At 44.5% G+C, this 14,445-nt stretch overlaps 1 long non-coding RNA gene across 1 annotated transcript in view; it reads right to left on the bottom strand.

Moving 5' to 3' along the window:
* Window positions 1-14,445, bottom strand: part of LOC135910251 (uncharacterized) — a 46,178-nt gene that overhangs the window by 14,024 nt on the left and 17,709 nt on the right. The window contains exon 2 of the long non-coding RNA XR_010566960.2: window positions 12,397-12,599. This is a non-coding gene — a long non-coding RNA (uncharacterized lncRNA). The remainder of the gene's footprint in view (window positions 1-12,396; window positions 12,600-14,445) is intronic.

The raw sequence follows: 14,445 nt of genomic DNA, 5'->3' as shown, positions 1-14,445 counted from the left end.
AAATTTGAACGATCGCCTTAGGCGGCTTGCGACAATATTAGAGGCCATCAAGCCATCAGGGCTCACTCTGAAGCTAGAAAAGTGCTGCTTTGCTTACGGTGAGCTTCTGTTTCTAGGCCACGCCATCAGCAAATCTGGAGTACGCCCCAACCCGCAGAAGACAGCTGCCATCGCAAAGTTCTTGCAGCCCACCGACAAGAAGGCAGTGCGTAGATTCCTTGGCATGTGCGCCTACTACAGGCGCTTTGTCAAGGACTTTTCTCACATCGCTGAGCCACTAACACATCTAGCCAAATGTGATGTCGTGTTCAAGTGTGAAACACCTCAGACAAATGCATTTCAAATGACACATGCAGACACCGCCGGTACTTGCACACTTCGATGAAGACGCTGATACCGAAATCCATACTGACGCCAGTAGCCTAGGCCTTGGTGCCGTCCTAGTCCAGAGGAAAGACGGCCTTGAACGGGTGAGAACTTATGCTAGCCGGTCACAGTCAAAAGCGGAAGGCAATTATTCTACGACTGAAAAGGATTGCCTCGCGATCATTTGGGCTACAGCAAAATTCCGCCCTTACCTATACGGCAGGCCATTCAATGTTGTCAGCGACCATCACGCGTTGTGTTGGCTAGCTAAGTTAAAGGACTCTTTAGGACGGCTGGCGGGGTGGAGCCTCAGACTGCAAGAATATGACGTCACGGTAATCTACAAGTCCGGACGAAAACGCTGACGCCGACTGCCTATCATGCGCCCCCATCGATCCCCTGCCGCAAGACGATGAGTACAAAGACGCCTTCCTCAGAATAATAAGCGCGGAAGCCTTCACTAAACAGCAATGAGCAGACCTGGAGCTAAAAGGCCTCGTTGAGTATTTCGAAGGAAACAACGACGTTGTCCCTAGAGCATTTGAGCACGGACTGTCTTCAGTCACGCTAAAAAAAAACCTGCTCGTGAAGAACTTCTCACCAGTCCACGCCAGCTACCTTCTTGCTGTTCCATCAGCACTGCATCCAGAAGTACTCCATGCCATACATGACGATCCGACCGCTGGGCACCACAGATTCTCCCGGACGCTGTCGAGGATACAGGAAAGGTATTACTGGCCGCGTCTGACTGCCAACGTTGCCCGTTACTTCAAGACATGCCGAGACTGTCAGCGACGCAAGACACCACCGACATGGCCAGCAGGATTACTACAGCCGATCGGGATGAATTTGCTAGGACTGTTTCCAACGTCAACATCCGGAAATAAGTGGATCATCGTGGCGACGAGCTATCTCACCCACTTCCCTGAAACTAAAGCTCTCCCGAAAGGCAGCAAAGACGAAGTGGCGAAATTTTTCGTCGAGAACATCCTGCTGCAACATGGTGCCCTAGAAGTCCTCATCACCGAGAGACGAACGGCCTTTACAGCAGAGATAACCTAAGTCATTCTGCAATACAGCCAGACAAGCCACAGGAGGACAACTGCCTACCACCCGCAGATTAATGGTCTCATGAAGGGCCTGAACAAAACCCTCGCCGACATGCTAGAAATGTACGTCGACGTCGAACACAAGAACTGGGATGCCGTCCTGCGGTATGTAATTTTCGCTTACAACACGGCGGTGCAAGGAACAACACAGATCAGGCAGTTCAAGCTGGTTTTGGCAGGAATCTGACGACTACTTTTGACACCATGCTGCCGCACATCTGCGACAAAGAGATTCTTGACGTCGCCACCTATCTCCAGCGCCCTAAAGAAGCCAAACACCTCGCCTGCCTGCGAATCAAGAACCAGCAGAGGAGCGACAGCCAACACTACAACCTTCAACGACACTACGTTGAGTACCAGCCCGGCAAACGTGTTTGGGTTTGGACTCCTATACACCGACGAGGACTGAGCGAGAAGCTTTTACGCCGCTATTTCGGACCATACAAGATCATCCGACGCATTGGCGCACTCGACTACGAGCTCATGCCAGATGGCATTTCACTTAAACAGCGGCGCCGCTCACGACCTGAAGTAGTTCATATGTTGCGACTTCAGCCGTTCCACCAGCACTAACGAACTTTGGGGACGTCGCATAGCTGAACTTTGGACTTCTTTTTGGACTGTGTCACCTTAGACTTTGTTTCTTTGTTGTTTTGTTACTTTGATTAAAAAGTGCCCTTTTTTTGTTTCACCTCCCCTTATGTTTGTAGCAGCGGGACGTTGCCTTTTGAGAGGGAGGAATTGACACAGGAACTCGTTTATCTTTTATGGGTGAGCGCTTTTGCCGGTCTAAGAAATGTTATCGCTCAGCGCAGGACGCGTCTACATGTATCGGAAGTTTCTAGACTGTTATCAATGCTTCTATTCGCTGTCGTCGCCAAACCTTGTGTAATCTGATTGCATGCATGCGCAATGCGAATGGCGTAGAAATATGTGGAAGGCACGCGGGTCCCAGAGATTACTCTGGAACATTCGACGACTTATCTATAAAAGCCGACGCGCTTGACTCGCTCATCAGATTTTCGATGATCACTGATCGTGTTTGGCGCTGTCGCCATTCTTTGAGTGTAGCCTGTTTTTTAGGGCACAAGTTTGCGCAATAAAACGCCGGTTTCATCTTTCCCAGTTTGGCTGCTTTCTTCGCCATCACTACCACGTGAGAATATACTACCGCTCGTGCGAGTAGGCAGCGGTGTGGCTTTTGTTTCGCAGGCGGTTTCGGCTTCTTTCGCTCGCAAAACTGATGGCTATCTCGTTACTAATCACTCAAAGGGCTACCGCTTCTTTCTTGCTCGTTTAGTGCTCACAAGGGTGTGCACAGGAAGGATGCAAAGGATGTGCATAGGAAGGATGCATGCACAAGGGTGCATGTGTTTCCGTTGTTTTGTTTTTTTTGGGGGGGACACTCACGAAAACTAATTGCCTCTGGTTGGTGATAGGATGAAAATTAGCGGAAGTTTGTCACGTTTTGCTTTTTTGACGGGCACACAACCATAGTTTTCTTGAGTGTGCACACCTACGCAGTTCGATTACGCTATGGATGCACATATTAGTTTAGAGCAGGAACATTTGAGTCTTGCGAAATATTCTCACATGTGCATTTTCAAAGCCTTGAACAATGTGAATAACAAGGAATCAAATTTTTCATTCTTATAAGTTTATTTCCTTTCTTATTGTTCTTATTCATGAATGAAGAGTACATATATACCAATGCAAAATACTTTTTTCTGACTTTATGGTCACCCTAAAAAATATTACGGTAACTTTTTATAAAAATAAGTTTCTAAAAAGAATCGGAATCTGCAATAAAAAAACATCGACCCTGGGTAGTCACATTTGGCGAAAAAAGATCGCCCCCCAAAGGGTTAAGAACAAATCAGTATTTTAGAATCGCATAACAAAAAAAGCTTATCTGGGTACGTTATAGGCGAGTTTGTGCATATCGAATCACCTGATAGGTCAAGCTATTTAAGGTTGTTCGCTATAATGGGTTTTGGCTGTATATTTAAAAAAAAATGGCTAAGGTTCAGTTCTTGTAAACCTAGTCATCACGAGCAAAACGTCTGGTTGGCTTCGTTTTGCCAAAACTATGCATATAGTGTTTTCGTAAAGTTAGGCCGCAGTCTTTCACACACGTTCCTATGGGTGGAAAGCATAACCTGGACGAAAGACGAGAGGAAGTACACAATATGCTCATATTGCGCTCGTACTGTGTACTTCCTCTCGTCTTTCATCCGGGTTGTGCTGCCCGCCCATAGAAACCTGTTCCATCACCAACTCGCCCAGCTTGCCATGTTAATTCTTTCACACACGTTACACACATTGCGGAACAGGTTGTCCGTAAAGTCAGTGAAACCTGGTAATCGCAGTCAAGCTTCCTGGGTGCCATTGCTGAAATTGATGGCTTCGTCTCCTTCTCCTTATTTTTCGTTGTGTTGCTGAACTGCGGTGGCAATTTCAGTACCTTTGATCTTGGTACACTTATGGGCTTGGCAAGATTCTCTATAACAAGCTACTCAGGCTTCCTTTTGCACCAGAGTTTCAGCAGGCAACTTAGCATTTGCTAAAAAAAATTGCAAAGCGATTTGTGCTCTAAAATTGCAAAGCGAGTTGAGTTGGTGTGTAGCATTCGGCCATACAGCCACTACTGCAAAGTGTAATGTTTCCACTAATGTTTTGATGACACACTTCATATTTTCCAGATAAAGGTATGCTTGTTTACGCACTGCAACAAAGCAGTCTACATTACTGCCAGTTGCTTAGCATATTTATTTTCTTATATCACAAACTTGACAAAAACTGTCTGCATCCAATGTTGGCACAAGTTATCTGTAGTTTACGCCTGAGCTCAGTTTTCTTTGTTTTGTGGTCTTCAGGACAATGAAGGACACAGGGCAACATAAATATAAGAGAATGTGCCCTGATCAAAAGGACGCAGCAGCCGGAGTTCCCAATGCAATACCAAAACAAGCACTCGGCAAGAATAGGCTTCTGAATAACATAGCTAGGAACCCAACAAACATATACACAAGGTGCCCATTTTGCGTTGACCATGAAAGAGCGAGTCCTCCTTCTTTATAAAGCCTCAGACTATACATCATGGGCAATTTTTCAGAATTGTCTGCTGTAACTAATCTTCGTTGCTGAGGTGGACTGCAAGCACAGCATACCACCCATATGAAAGTTGCCAAATGCATATTCAGTGCTGGCAGCGACTGTATTTTCAGTTTGACATAGCCTGAAACACAGCAACCTCCATTTTGAAAGCATAGGTGTACAGCCTATCATAACGACAAATTTAACTGTCCATGGGCAGCAAGGTATGTACAGGGTTTTTATAGAAACATTTTCCAGACTCTAAACTGTACCAACATTTTCACAACCCTTTTCAGGCATGAATAATCTGCCAGCAAATATTGCTCATTAAATGGAGATAATGATTTAGGGAATTAATGACACAAATCCTACTAAGGCCATAGCGGGCCAAGATAATCATGATTGGTTGGCTCTAGATAATGATAAAAAAACAAACAGTTAATCCATGTATTAAAGCAGACTAAACATGCTGGTGTATAAGTCGAGAATAAAAAATATTGACTCACTATAGAAGCCCCGAGGAAATGAATGCCCAGCGAAACTCTTATAAAACCATCAGTACAACTGCTAAGGGCACTATGCAAAGCTTAATTTATGGTTGAGGTGCTTGTTTTGAGCTTGTACTTTATTTAAACGTATGCTGTTCTGTTTGTTGCACAAGACATTTCAATGATTGTTTGCACCGATCACTTCACTTTGCCGAGTGCTTGTAGCCTCTGCGTTACGCGGGGGACGAGCCATTGCCAATGATAATTTATGCTCAAGGCCAGACACTGAGATGCTAACAGCTTCGCTGTAAAAGAAAAAGAAGACAAAGATTTCCTTAAAAACACTCTTGGGGACAAAATGTGTATGTCCCATGGTTAAAATAAATACAATTGGAATGACAAAGAAACACTCACTGGTCCTAACATGGGGAATGGTCAAACTGATTTTAATTCAGCAGTCATGCTTGTGTGCAAGAAATTTTTTCCAGTACTGTTGTCAACTAGACATCCACCCGAACGTGCGCCAAATATCTAGCCTCTAGCCTTGCTCTCGCAGTATATAGCCCGTGACATAAACAAGGGTGAGGGTGTTAGCTGTATTACTCTGCACAGTGTGCTATAGAGTCTGTAGAATATGTGCGAGTTTATGGACTAAATGCACCTTGACCAATTACTCCTTTTTTATTTTCGGACGCACACATCTCGAAGTTGCTCTTCATTGTTTAAAAGGAATTGGAATTTTAAATGTGGGGTACACTAAATTAAAACCCAGGTCTTATTCAACTCTTTGTGATGCAAATTGCATTCCTCACCTAACAAAGGATTTGGGTTGACTTGAGTGCTTTAACATTGAGGGGCGATTTTGCGTGCAGCTCAAAGTATACCGCATGTCATTTCACCTATGATGAGTTATGTTCATGGAGATGTCTGGCTGAAAAGCTGCTTGAATTTATCCCAGTTTGCAACACACAGACACCACCGCTTTAAACATTAGGGACATGCATACTGTTCGATTCCCTCTAGTAACACTGGGACATTACCACTTCTAAAGAGGCATTTTAATCATCAGCCATTGCATGCAAGGAAGTGAGCATGCAGAGGATGTGACGACTCTTTAGAAGAAACTATTATGTACACTGCTAGAAATAAGTAGACTACTTTGTATTATACTTGTCCCATAGGACATCTGAAAATTCTCAATAAGTTCACCAATAATATCACATGCCGACCAGCCCCACAGTGAGCTTTAAGTGCAGGTCTCCAACAAGGACGTATGGGGAAGGACACGGACAAACCAGGCTTTCAAAATGGCCTCCAAGTTGGTGATCTGTGGTGTATATTAGAACACACAGTTATTGTCTTGTTAAATAAAATAGCTCGTATGGATACAGCTTAAAGTGACCTATGCATACTCCCATATTGACTGTACAGCAATTGCCATTACATCTGGGGAATGTGGAAGTACTTCAATGTTGTCAGTATTTAATAAGACATCTAAGATTTCAAACTTCAGGACACTGATAAATTTTTTCATTATTCTGAAAGACTGTTATAGTGAAAGCCCCAAAATTAACCATTCCACCCATCAGCCCATTAGTTCATAAGGTGTCAGCATATGAGCTATCCACGAAAACGTCGCTGTTGGGTCTCAACACGCGCTGTTGCAATTTTCCATGGATTCCGCTGCCACGCACCACCGAAGCACAATATAATAAGAGTAACGTGCGCAAAACAGATGCTGACGCTGAGAAAACTACCGAAAAAAAGGTAGCTTCACGTCACCTCCGAAGTGGAATGTCTCTTGCTTTTTGCTTATATTTGACATTTCTTGGGGTGGATACCGCAACTTTCTAGCTCAAGGCAGACACCTGAACTATGTCAAAATACAAGCACGTCTGGAAAGTGCAAAGTGTGACTGTGTGGCATCCCCGCGAGTACGGAGGTTACATTTCACCACATGCATAGCTAGCATTGCCACCAAAAGAAGCATGAAAGAAAGAAGGGTGCGTAGAAAGAAGGCTGAAAGAAGAACGAGACGCGGTTCCATTGCTAGGCAACACTTTTCTGGGTGGAGCAAGCGCTTGCGAAACCTGATGCACAGTCGCCTCCACTCGCCCACATTTCTTTTTTCTTGGGCACTCTCTCAGGTTTTCCGAACTCATGCGCCGCTACGTCCGCTCTCTACCCTTGTTTGCTAGCCTACTGCTTCGGCTGCTTAGAAAGATATATGAAAATCATCATCTTCATCAGCCTGGCTACACCCACTGCTGGGCAAAGGCCTCTCCCATACTTTTCCAACTACCCAGGTCATGTGCTAATTGTGGCCATGTCCCTGCAACCTTCTTAATCTCATCCACCCACCTAACTTTCTGCCGCCCCCTGCCAAGCTTCCCTTCTCTTGGAGTCCCATTCGTAACCCCTAATGACCATCAGTTATCTTCCCTCCTTATTACATGCCCTGCCCATGCACATTTCTTTTTCTTGATTTTAACTAAATATCAGTAACTACCATTTGCTCCCTCACCCAATTTGCTCTCTTCTTATCCCCCCCTTAACGTTACACCCATCATTCTTCTTGCCGTAGCTCGCTGCATCGTCCTCAATTTAAGTAGAACCCTTTTCGTAAGCCTCCAGGTTTCTGCCCCGTACGCAAGTACTGGTGAGACACAGCTGTTATACACTTTTCTCTTGAGGGATAATGGCAACCTGCTGTTCATGATCTGAGAATGGCTGCCAAATGCACCCCAGCCCATTCTTATTCTGACTATTTCAGTCTCAAGATCCGGATTGGCGGTCACTATCTGCCCTAAGTAGATGTATTCCCTTACCACTTCCAGTGCCTCTTTACCTATCGTAAATGGCTGCTCTCTTCCGAGACTGTTAAACATTACTTTAGTTTTTTGCAGATAAATTTTTAGACCCACCCTTGTACTTTGCCTGTATAGGTCAGTGAGCATGCATTGCAACTGGTCCCCTAAGTTACAAAGCAAGGCAATATCATCAGCGAATCGCAAGTTACTAAAGTATTCTCAATTAACTCTTATCCCCAATTCTTCCCTATCCAGGTCTGAATACCTCCTGCAAACATGCTGTGAATAGCATTGGAGAGATTGCATCTCCCTGCCTGATGCCCTTCTTTATTGGGATTTTGTAGCTTCTTTAGGGAGGACTACGGTGGTTGTGGAGCCGCTATAGATATCTTTCAGTACTTTTACATACGACTCATCTGCTCCTTGATTTCGTAATGCCTGCATGACTGCTGACTTTTCGATTGGATCAAATGCTTTCTTGTAATCAACGAAAGCTATATATAAGAGTTCATTATATTCTGCACATTCCTCTATCACCTGATTGATAGTGTGAATATGGTCTATTGTTGAGTAGCCTTTACAAAATCCTGCCTGGTCCTTTGGTTGACAGAAGTCTATAGGCTGTTTCACATGGCTCGATTTTCAGTCAGCGACACAGCGAATTCCGTCGTTCAGCGACCGCCACGATGTCGTAGGCTCTCCATGACTGGATTCCAACAAGTTGGTCGCGCCGTCGCTCAGTTGCAACAATCGGTGCGATGTGGGAGAGGCAATGTGTGTTTTACAGTGCGTTGTTAACTGTGTGGAGCATAGTCGCGCATCAGTTCTTGCTATATTTAGGGTGTACCCACCAGCTTTTGCGGTTTAGGAGCTTCATAAACATTTTTTCTTTTCTTGCACTTACACAATTCGTTTGAAAGAAGCTGCACGCTATCCAGGTCGGGAGAAGGACGCTGCTTCAACATAAAACACATACACACTTGACACACATCAACCTCTTCATCCCTACAAATTGCGCCAGCTGCTTATATGCATGCACACTTAACAGCAGTTTGTTCTTTTCCAAAAGCAAATACTCATCCAGGAAAAAACATTGCGGCTTCCATAGTAACAACGAAACTAGAGTGTACTAAACAGAACCAGCCCATTGATGCCGCACAAGCCGCACGCTCATAATACTTGCGGTGTTGTGCCGCTCCTCACTCACCGTATCTGCAAGCTGTCATAAAGTCTCAACGCTTTTAAATGTTAAAAATGGTGTACTTATTCTATTATCGAACAAAAATAGCAAAATACGAATATTTGACTAGTTTCCATGCTTATTTTATTGGGACAATGCAGGCATGGATACTTCGTGAGCAGGAGGCAACCTTGCGCATCGCTGCGGCAGTAATCGCGCTGCCGCAAACGCATGTGAAAGCTGTCAGCGAAAATCACTCTATGACGCGCGCGGCAGAACGATTTTTTTCGCCCCAATCGCACCATGTGAAACAGCCTTAAGGTGTTCCTGATTCCATTTGCAATTACCTTACTGTCATCTTACTATCATTACTGTCATCTTACTCTATCATCTTACTGTCCATTGCCTACAAAGGTAGGCAATGGACAGTAGGGTGATCAGTCCATAATTTTTCAAGTTTTTGGCGTCCCCTTTTTACAGATTAAGATTATGTTGCCATTCTTCCAAGATTCCGGTACACTGCAGGTCATGAGGCATTGCGTATACAGGGTGGCCAGTTTTTCTAGAATAATCTGCCCACTGTCCTTCAACAAATCTGCTGTTACCTGATCCTCCCCAGCTGCCTTCCACCTTTGGATAGCTCCCAAAGCTTTCTTTACTTCTTCCGGCATTACTTGTGGGATGTCAAACTCCTGTAGACTATTCCCTCTCTCATTATCAAGAATCAAGAAATCAGGAATTCTCAGATTTCTAATTAGCTCATGATACTGAAGCATTGTTAACCTCACAGGGAAACTGAATAAGGATCGTTATTCTGAAAAGTTCAGTATTCTGATGTTTGGAGTACTGAAATACTTTTACATTGAAACTATAAGAAGTCAGCAGGAGATTTCTGAAAACTTTGTTAATGTGGTATTTGTAGTAACGAGGTTTAACTATACTTCAGTCGGTAATGCTAGATGATCTTCACCTCATCTGTACAAGAGGGGTCTTGTGGTTTGGCATGAGTCAAAACAGCTTACCTCTATAGGCTTGGGCAAAGCACTGGGAGCGTTGGTGAGTTGGAGGAGGAGATGGCTGGTCGCTCCACTACAGTTTCTGCGGAATTTTTACTGTTCCAAACCACGCATATGCAGTGGGGCTTACCGTGGGTGGAGAATAGGGTGTGGTCAGCAAAGATATACTGTCCTCCTGTGGACACCACATGCTGCCTCGCAACCCTGTGAGCTGTGACAGTTAATGCTTGAAAACTGTACGTGCCTTGTGCACACTTTGGAAAGATAATTAAACCTCGATATAATGAAGTCGTTAAAATTGGCAATGTGCTTCATTATATTGAAATTTCATGGTACTGAAACTACCTTTATGCAAATAAGTACAGTCACCAGGACTTTTCTTACATGGAAAGGGGGCACAGAATTATCCATATTATCGGGCAATCGAAAAAAGTAAATTTGAAGAAGAAAACAAATCATTTTGATGAATACTGAAAAAGTTTGCACGGAGACACAAAGTCAATGCTGAGAAATGACAGGGACAAGCGCTATTGACAGGATGAGTGCATTTTGATGAATTTGGAAGTCGGTGATGAACAATACCGTTTCATGCCATGACATCTTCAAGTCAGCGGTACAAATTAAACGAAGCCAGCCACACTTTCGCGTGCACATGGCAGATGCCGTGGCCAGTCTAATGAATGGAAAATATGCTGGAAAAGCGGTTTCATTGAATTTTTGCCTAACGGAATTATCTTTTCTAGTGTAGTCAAATTACAATCCGATGCTATCATGTCTGTACATTGTGTGCAAGTCGTACATTTTGATTTTTCTATGTATTTTAGCTTGAGAAATTCAATTAGTTCAGTAGCTTCCTTGGGCCACAGGAGGGTCTTGGTATGTGCGGTTCGAGAATTTTTTTGCTAAACCGACGTCCGATGCTAGATTTTCTGTGGCACAGGGCCCTTAACGCTATCGCATTAATAGCCGAGATGGAAATACTTCAGTGCCATGAACCCATTATTTCAGCAGGCGAGTGCCACTGCAAAGCGACCCACTATCTTCACTTGCCCTGTCTAGCCTCCGCAAGCAAAATTAATTCTTAGTGTTGTCACATGCCAGAGCTCAAGAAACGCATGTCGTATACGTCACAGGCCCTGCCTTCATTTTTTTTGTCACATTTTTATGGTGCAGCACACTTCCACTGATGGTGTCGCACACAAGCTGTAGTGATTGTCTCATTTTGTGGAGCACACGATTTTTCATGCTGTCCACGAGCATACCTGACTAGCGGTATAAATAAGTGCTACACGAACACTGAGGCAGACACAAGCGGATCACAGAGCAACATTGCGCTGGAACACAGTAGAAAATTACAGTTTCGGTGTCTGCGCGCAGCTCCATGACGTGGGAACAAGCAGACAAAATGGAAGTAAACCTCTCTTGCCACAGTGCAAAGTAAAATAAAAAAACACAAACATTGAGTTCGTGTGTTTTATTATTTCTCTAAAGTTTAATTCGTCTACTCAAGCAACAGATTACACAAATAACAGATGTTGCCTTAAATAATTCTCGAGGTCACGTGTCACTTCGAGTGACTTCACAGCACAAACACGTGTGCGTAGCCACACTAGTATGTGTATGTCACCTTCAAGCTTGAAGCATGGCGGCCGCGACGGGAACGGCAAACAGCGTTCGGTTTGAAACTTCTAATCTTTCCGTGGCACGAAGCAAAGTAATATTTAGCAGACAAGATTATTAGCGCACAATGTGTGCAATGTGCTTGCCAGGTCAGAATGCCCCGACCTGGAGAGGGGCCCTTGAAAGCAAACAGTGTGTGGGGAGCGATAGGATCTTATTGCACTTGGACTTAGTACGGAGAGCTTGATGCGGCTCGAGTTCGGCAGTCCCTTTTGTTGCGCTGCACGTGACTTGAGAAGTCAGTTTTGAAAGAAGCCGCTTGTACTTCACCTTCCGGTCTATAAGTCGCACTCCCCTCAAAATGGCAGTATTTCTAAGAAACAGCCATATATAGGTTGCACCAGTGTATAAGAGGCACCTGTTCATTCGGTAAGCGATTTGAAAAATAAATAGTGACATTTCACTTTGTGAACGCGAGTCACATGCAAGCAACGATATGGACACCCCAGGCACATTTCTGCCGTCGTAGTGGCCACGATGTACCGACAAAGTCCAAGGGCGATAAAATTGTCCCCGTGCGCCGCAGATACTGTATGTGCGAGTGAACGCGTGCCGTGGTGAGCCGAATCGTGCACAAGTGTGGAAAACGGGAAAGTGGCAGCACGGGATACACTATGGTAGCAACTGCTTAGACTGTGCAATGATGCATGCCTTATCTTGACAGCAATCTGCAGATGCGACGACTTCAACTCCACAGTGCTGCTCCGTCCTCCTCGCACTGCACTCAGCAACTTGATCACGAGAAAAGCCCCGTACCTCCATAGTGTGCACACAACCTGTAGCAACTGCCAGAGGGGGTCAGCCAAGTGCATTTTCGGGAGGCCATAGCATCCAATGTCATCTTGACAGCAGTCCTTTAAAAAAAAAAGCCATATATAAGTCGCAGCAGTGTATAATACGCACTGACGAAAATTTCAGAAAAAAAGATTGTGAGTTATACACCGGAAAATACGGTAATTCAATAACCTGACCATCTGTGTCTGCGGAAGTTTCTATTTACTGTCTCGACATTCCATTGCGGCGGCAGTAGATTTTCTTTATTGAAATAATATACACACACTTCGTTATATTGAGGTTTGAAATACACGGTGTTCTATAAATAGGAGGCCATGATTGTTATATACTTTGTTATATAGAGATTTTTATGTTAAAGTTCTTTATATTGAGGTTTATGTATATGCTTTTTGAAGCTGTAGCAGGATTATCGCATTTCCTTTTCTGAAAATGATTCGTGCATGATAGCAGTCAGCATGTGGACCACTGCCAGTTAGGGCACTTCACAAATGCGTTCGCGTGGTTGTCCAAGTTGTGTTCATGTTCACTGCATTAAGCACACACGCAAGTTTCCCATTGCAAGACTGTGAGCTGTGCCCACACTGCTGGCATTTGGAGCATATCGGGTTTGAAATGTCCAGTGTCACTGAATGCTGAGGAAAGCTACAGTGTCTTTCGTAGACAGACACATTCGGTTAAAAGTGAGGACAAGGTATGGTTTTCATATCTCTCCTGGCTTTTTCATTGTGTGCCAAACCACAGTACCTGCTTGGCCATGAAGCTTATCTAAGCTGTCTGCGTCGTTGCCGTGTAAGGCCGTTTAAGAACTCTCTCTCTCTAAGAAGAGACTTCGACTTCGCCCTGCCATCTCCTAGCTGCCTGGTTGGCTCAGATGGTAGAGCGGCTTCCATGGAAAGGCGGTGGTCCCAGGTTAGAGTCCTCAACTAGTACAAATTTTCATTCAACTGTGAGCCTTTTCTTTCAAGACACCCATATGGCTTTCCATTATAGCAACTGCTACGATTGGGTGGATTCTGATTTTCCCTTCATGTGTTTACAGACAGAACCCCATAGGTTTATCAATGGCGGCAATGCGAAGGGAAAAAAAGCACTTTTGTACAACGCAGAGATGTGCCGCACTCGAGGCGCAGCGACTTGGTCACATCAAAATGCATGAGCATTCTGGCATGATGGAACACTATCTTAGATTGTTGAAAGAGCTGTTGCTGTTTTGAAGAGAATTTCGAATGGCAATTCTTCTTCCAAAGGTCGCACAACGAAGCAAGCGCCATTGCTATGCTTGGAACAAAATTGCTCTAATAAGTGAGCAGATCTATGCAAGAGTGTAGCTCGCTCACATTCTCCTGACTTGGTGCGTTCATCACAGCTTTCAGGTTCTTCTCCGGTGGCTGAAGTTTGCCGCTGGTGATTTTGTGTCCTAGATACGGTACTTCTGACTTTACGAAGGAACACTTATTCTCCCACATTTTGATGTCACATTCACGGAAATGCTGGAGGACGCCTTGAGATTGATCCACTGTTGAGTTTCCATACTGCCACCACACAGTCATCCAAATATGCTTGTACACTTGTTGGACAGTCAAGCATATTTTCGATGGCGCACTGAAAGATAGCTGGTACATACAACACTCCAGAAGGTACGCGGCTGAAGGAAAGCAACCTTCTGTATGTAGCGATGGTTATCAACTTCTTTGACTCTTCATCTAATGGAACTTATTTATAGGCGCTGGGCACGTCTAAGCTGCTGTAGGCATCTCCCTTGTACGGTGCTGCAAAAATATCATCAATGACTGGAAGTGGACACTGTTCAATGACACATGCTGCATTTATGGTGAGCTTGTAGTTGCCACAGTTGTCATAGATCCGTTGTTTCTCGGTGCTAGCATTATCGGCTCAGCCCACTGA

Source organism: Dermacentor albipictus, chromosome 10 (assembly GCF_038994185.2).
Source record: "Dermacentor albipictus isolate Rhodes 1998 colony chromosome 10, USDA_Dalb.pri_finalv2, whole genome shotgun sequence".
In the NCBI taxonomy this organism is placed as follows: domain Eukaryota; kingdom Metazoa; phylum Arthropoda; class Arachnida; order Ixodida; family Ixodidae; genus Dermacentor; species Dermacentor albipictus.
This window is presented reverse-complemented; position numbering and strand designations above follow the sequence as displayed.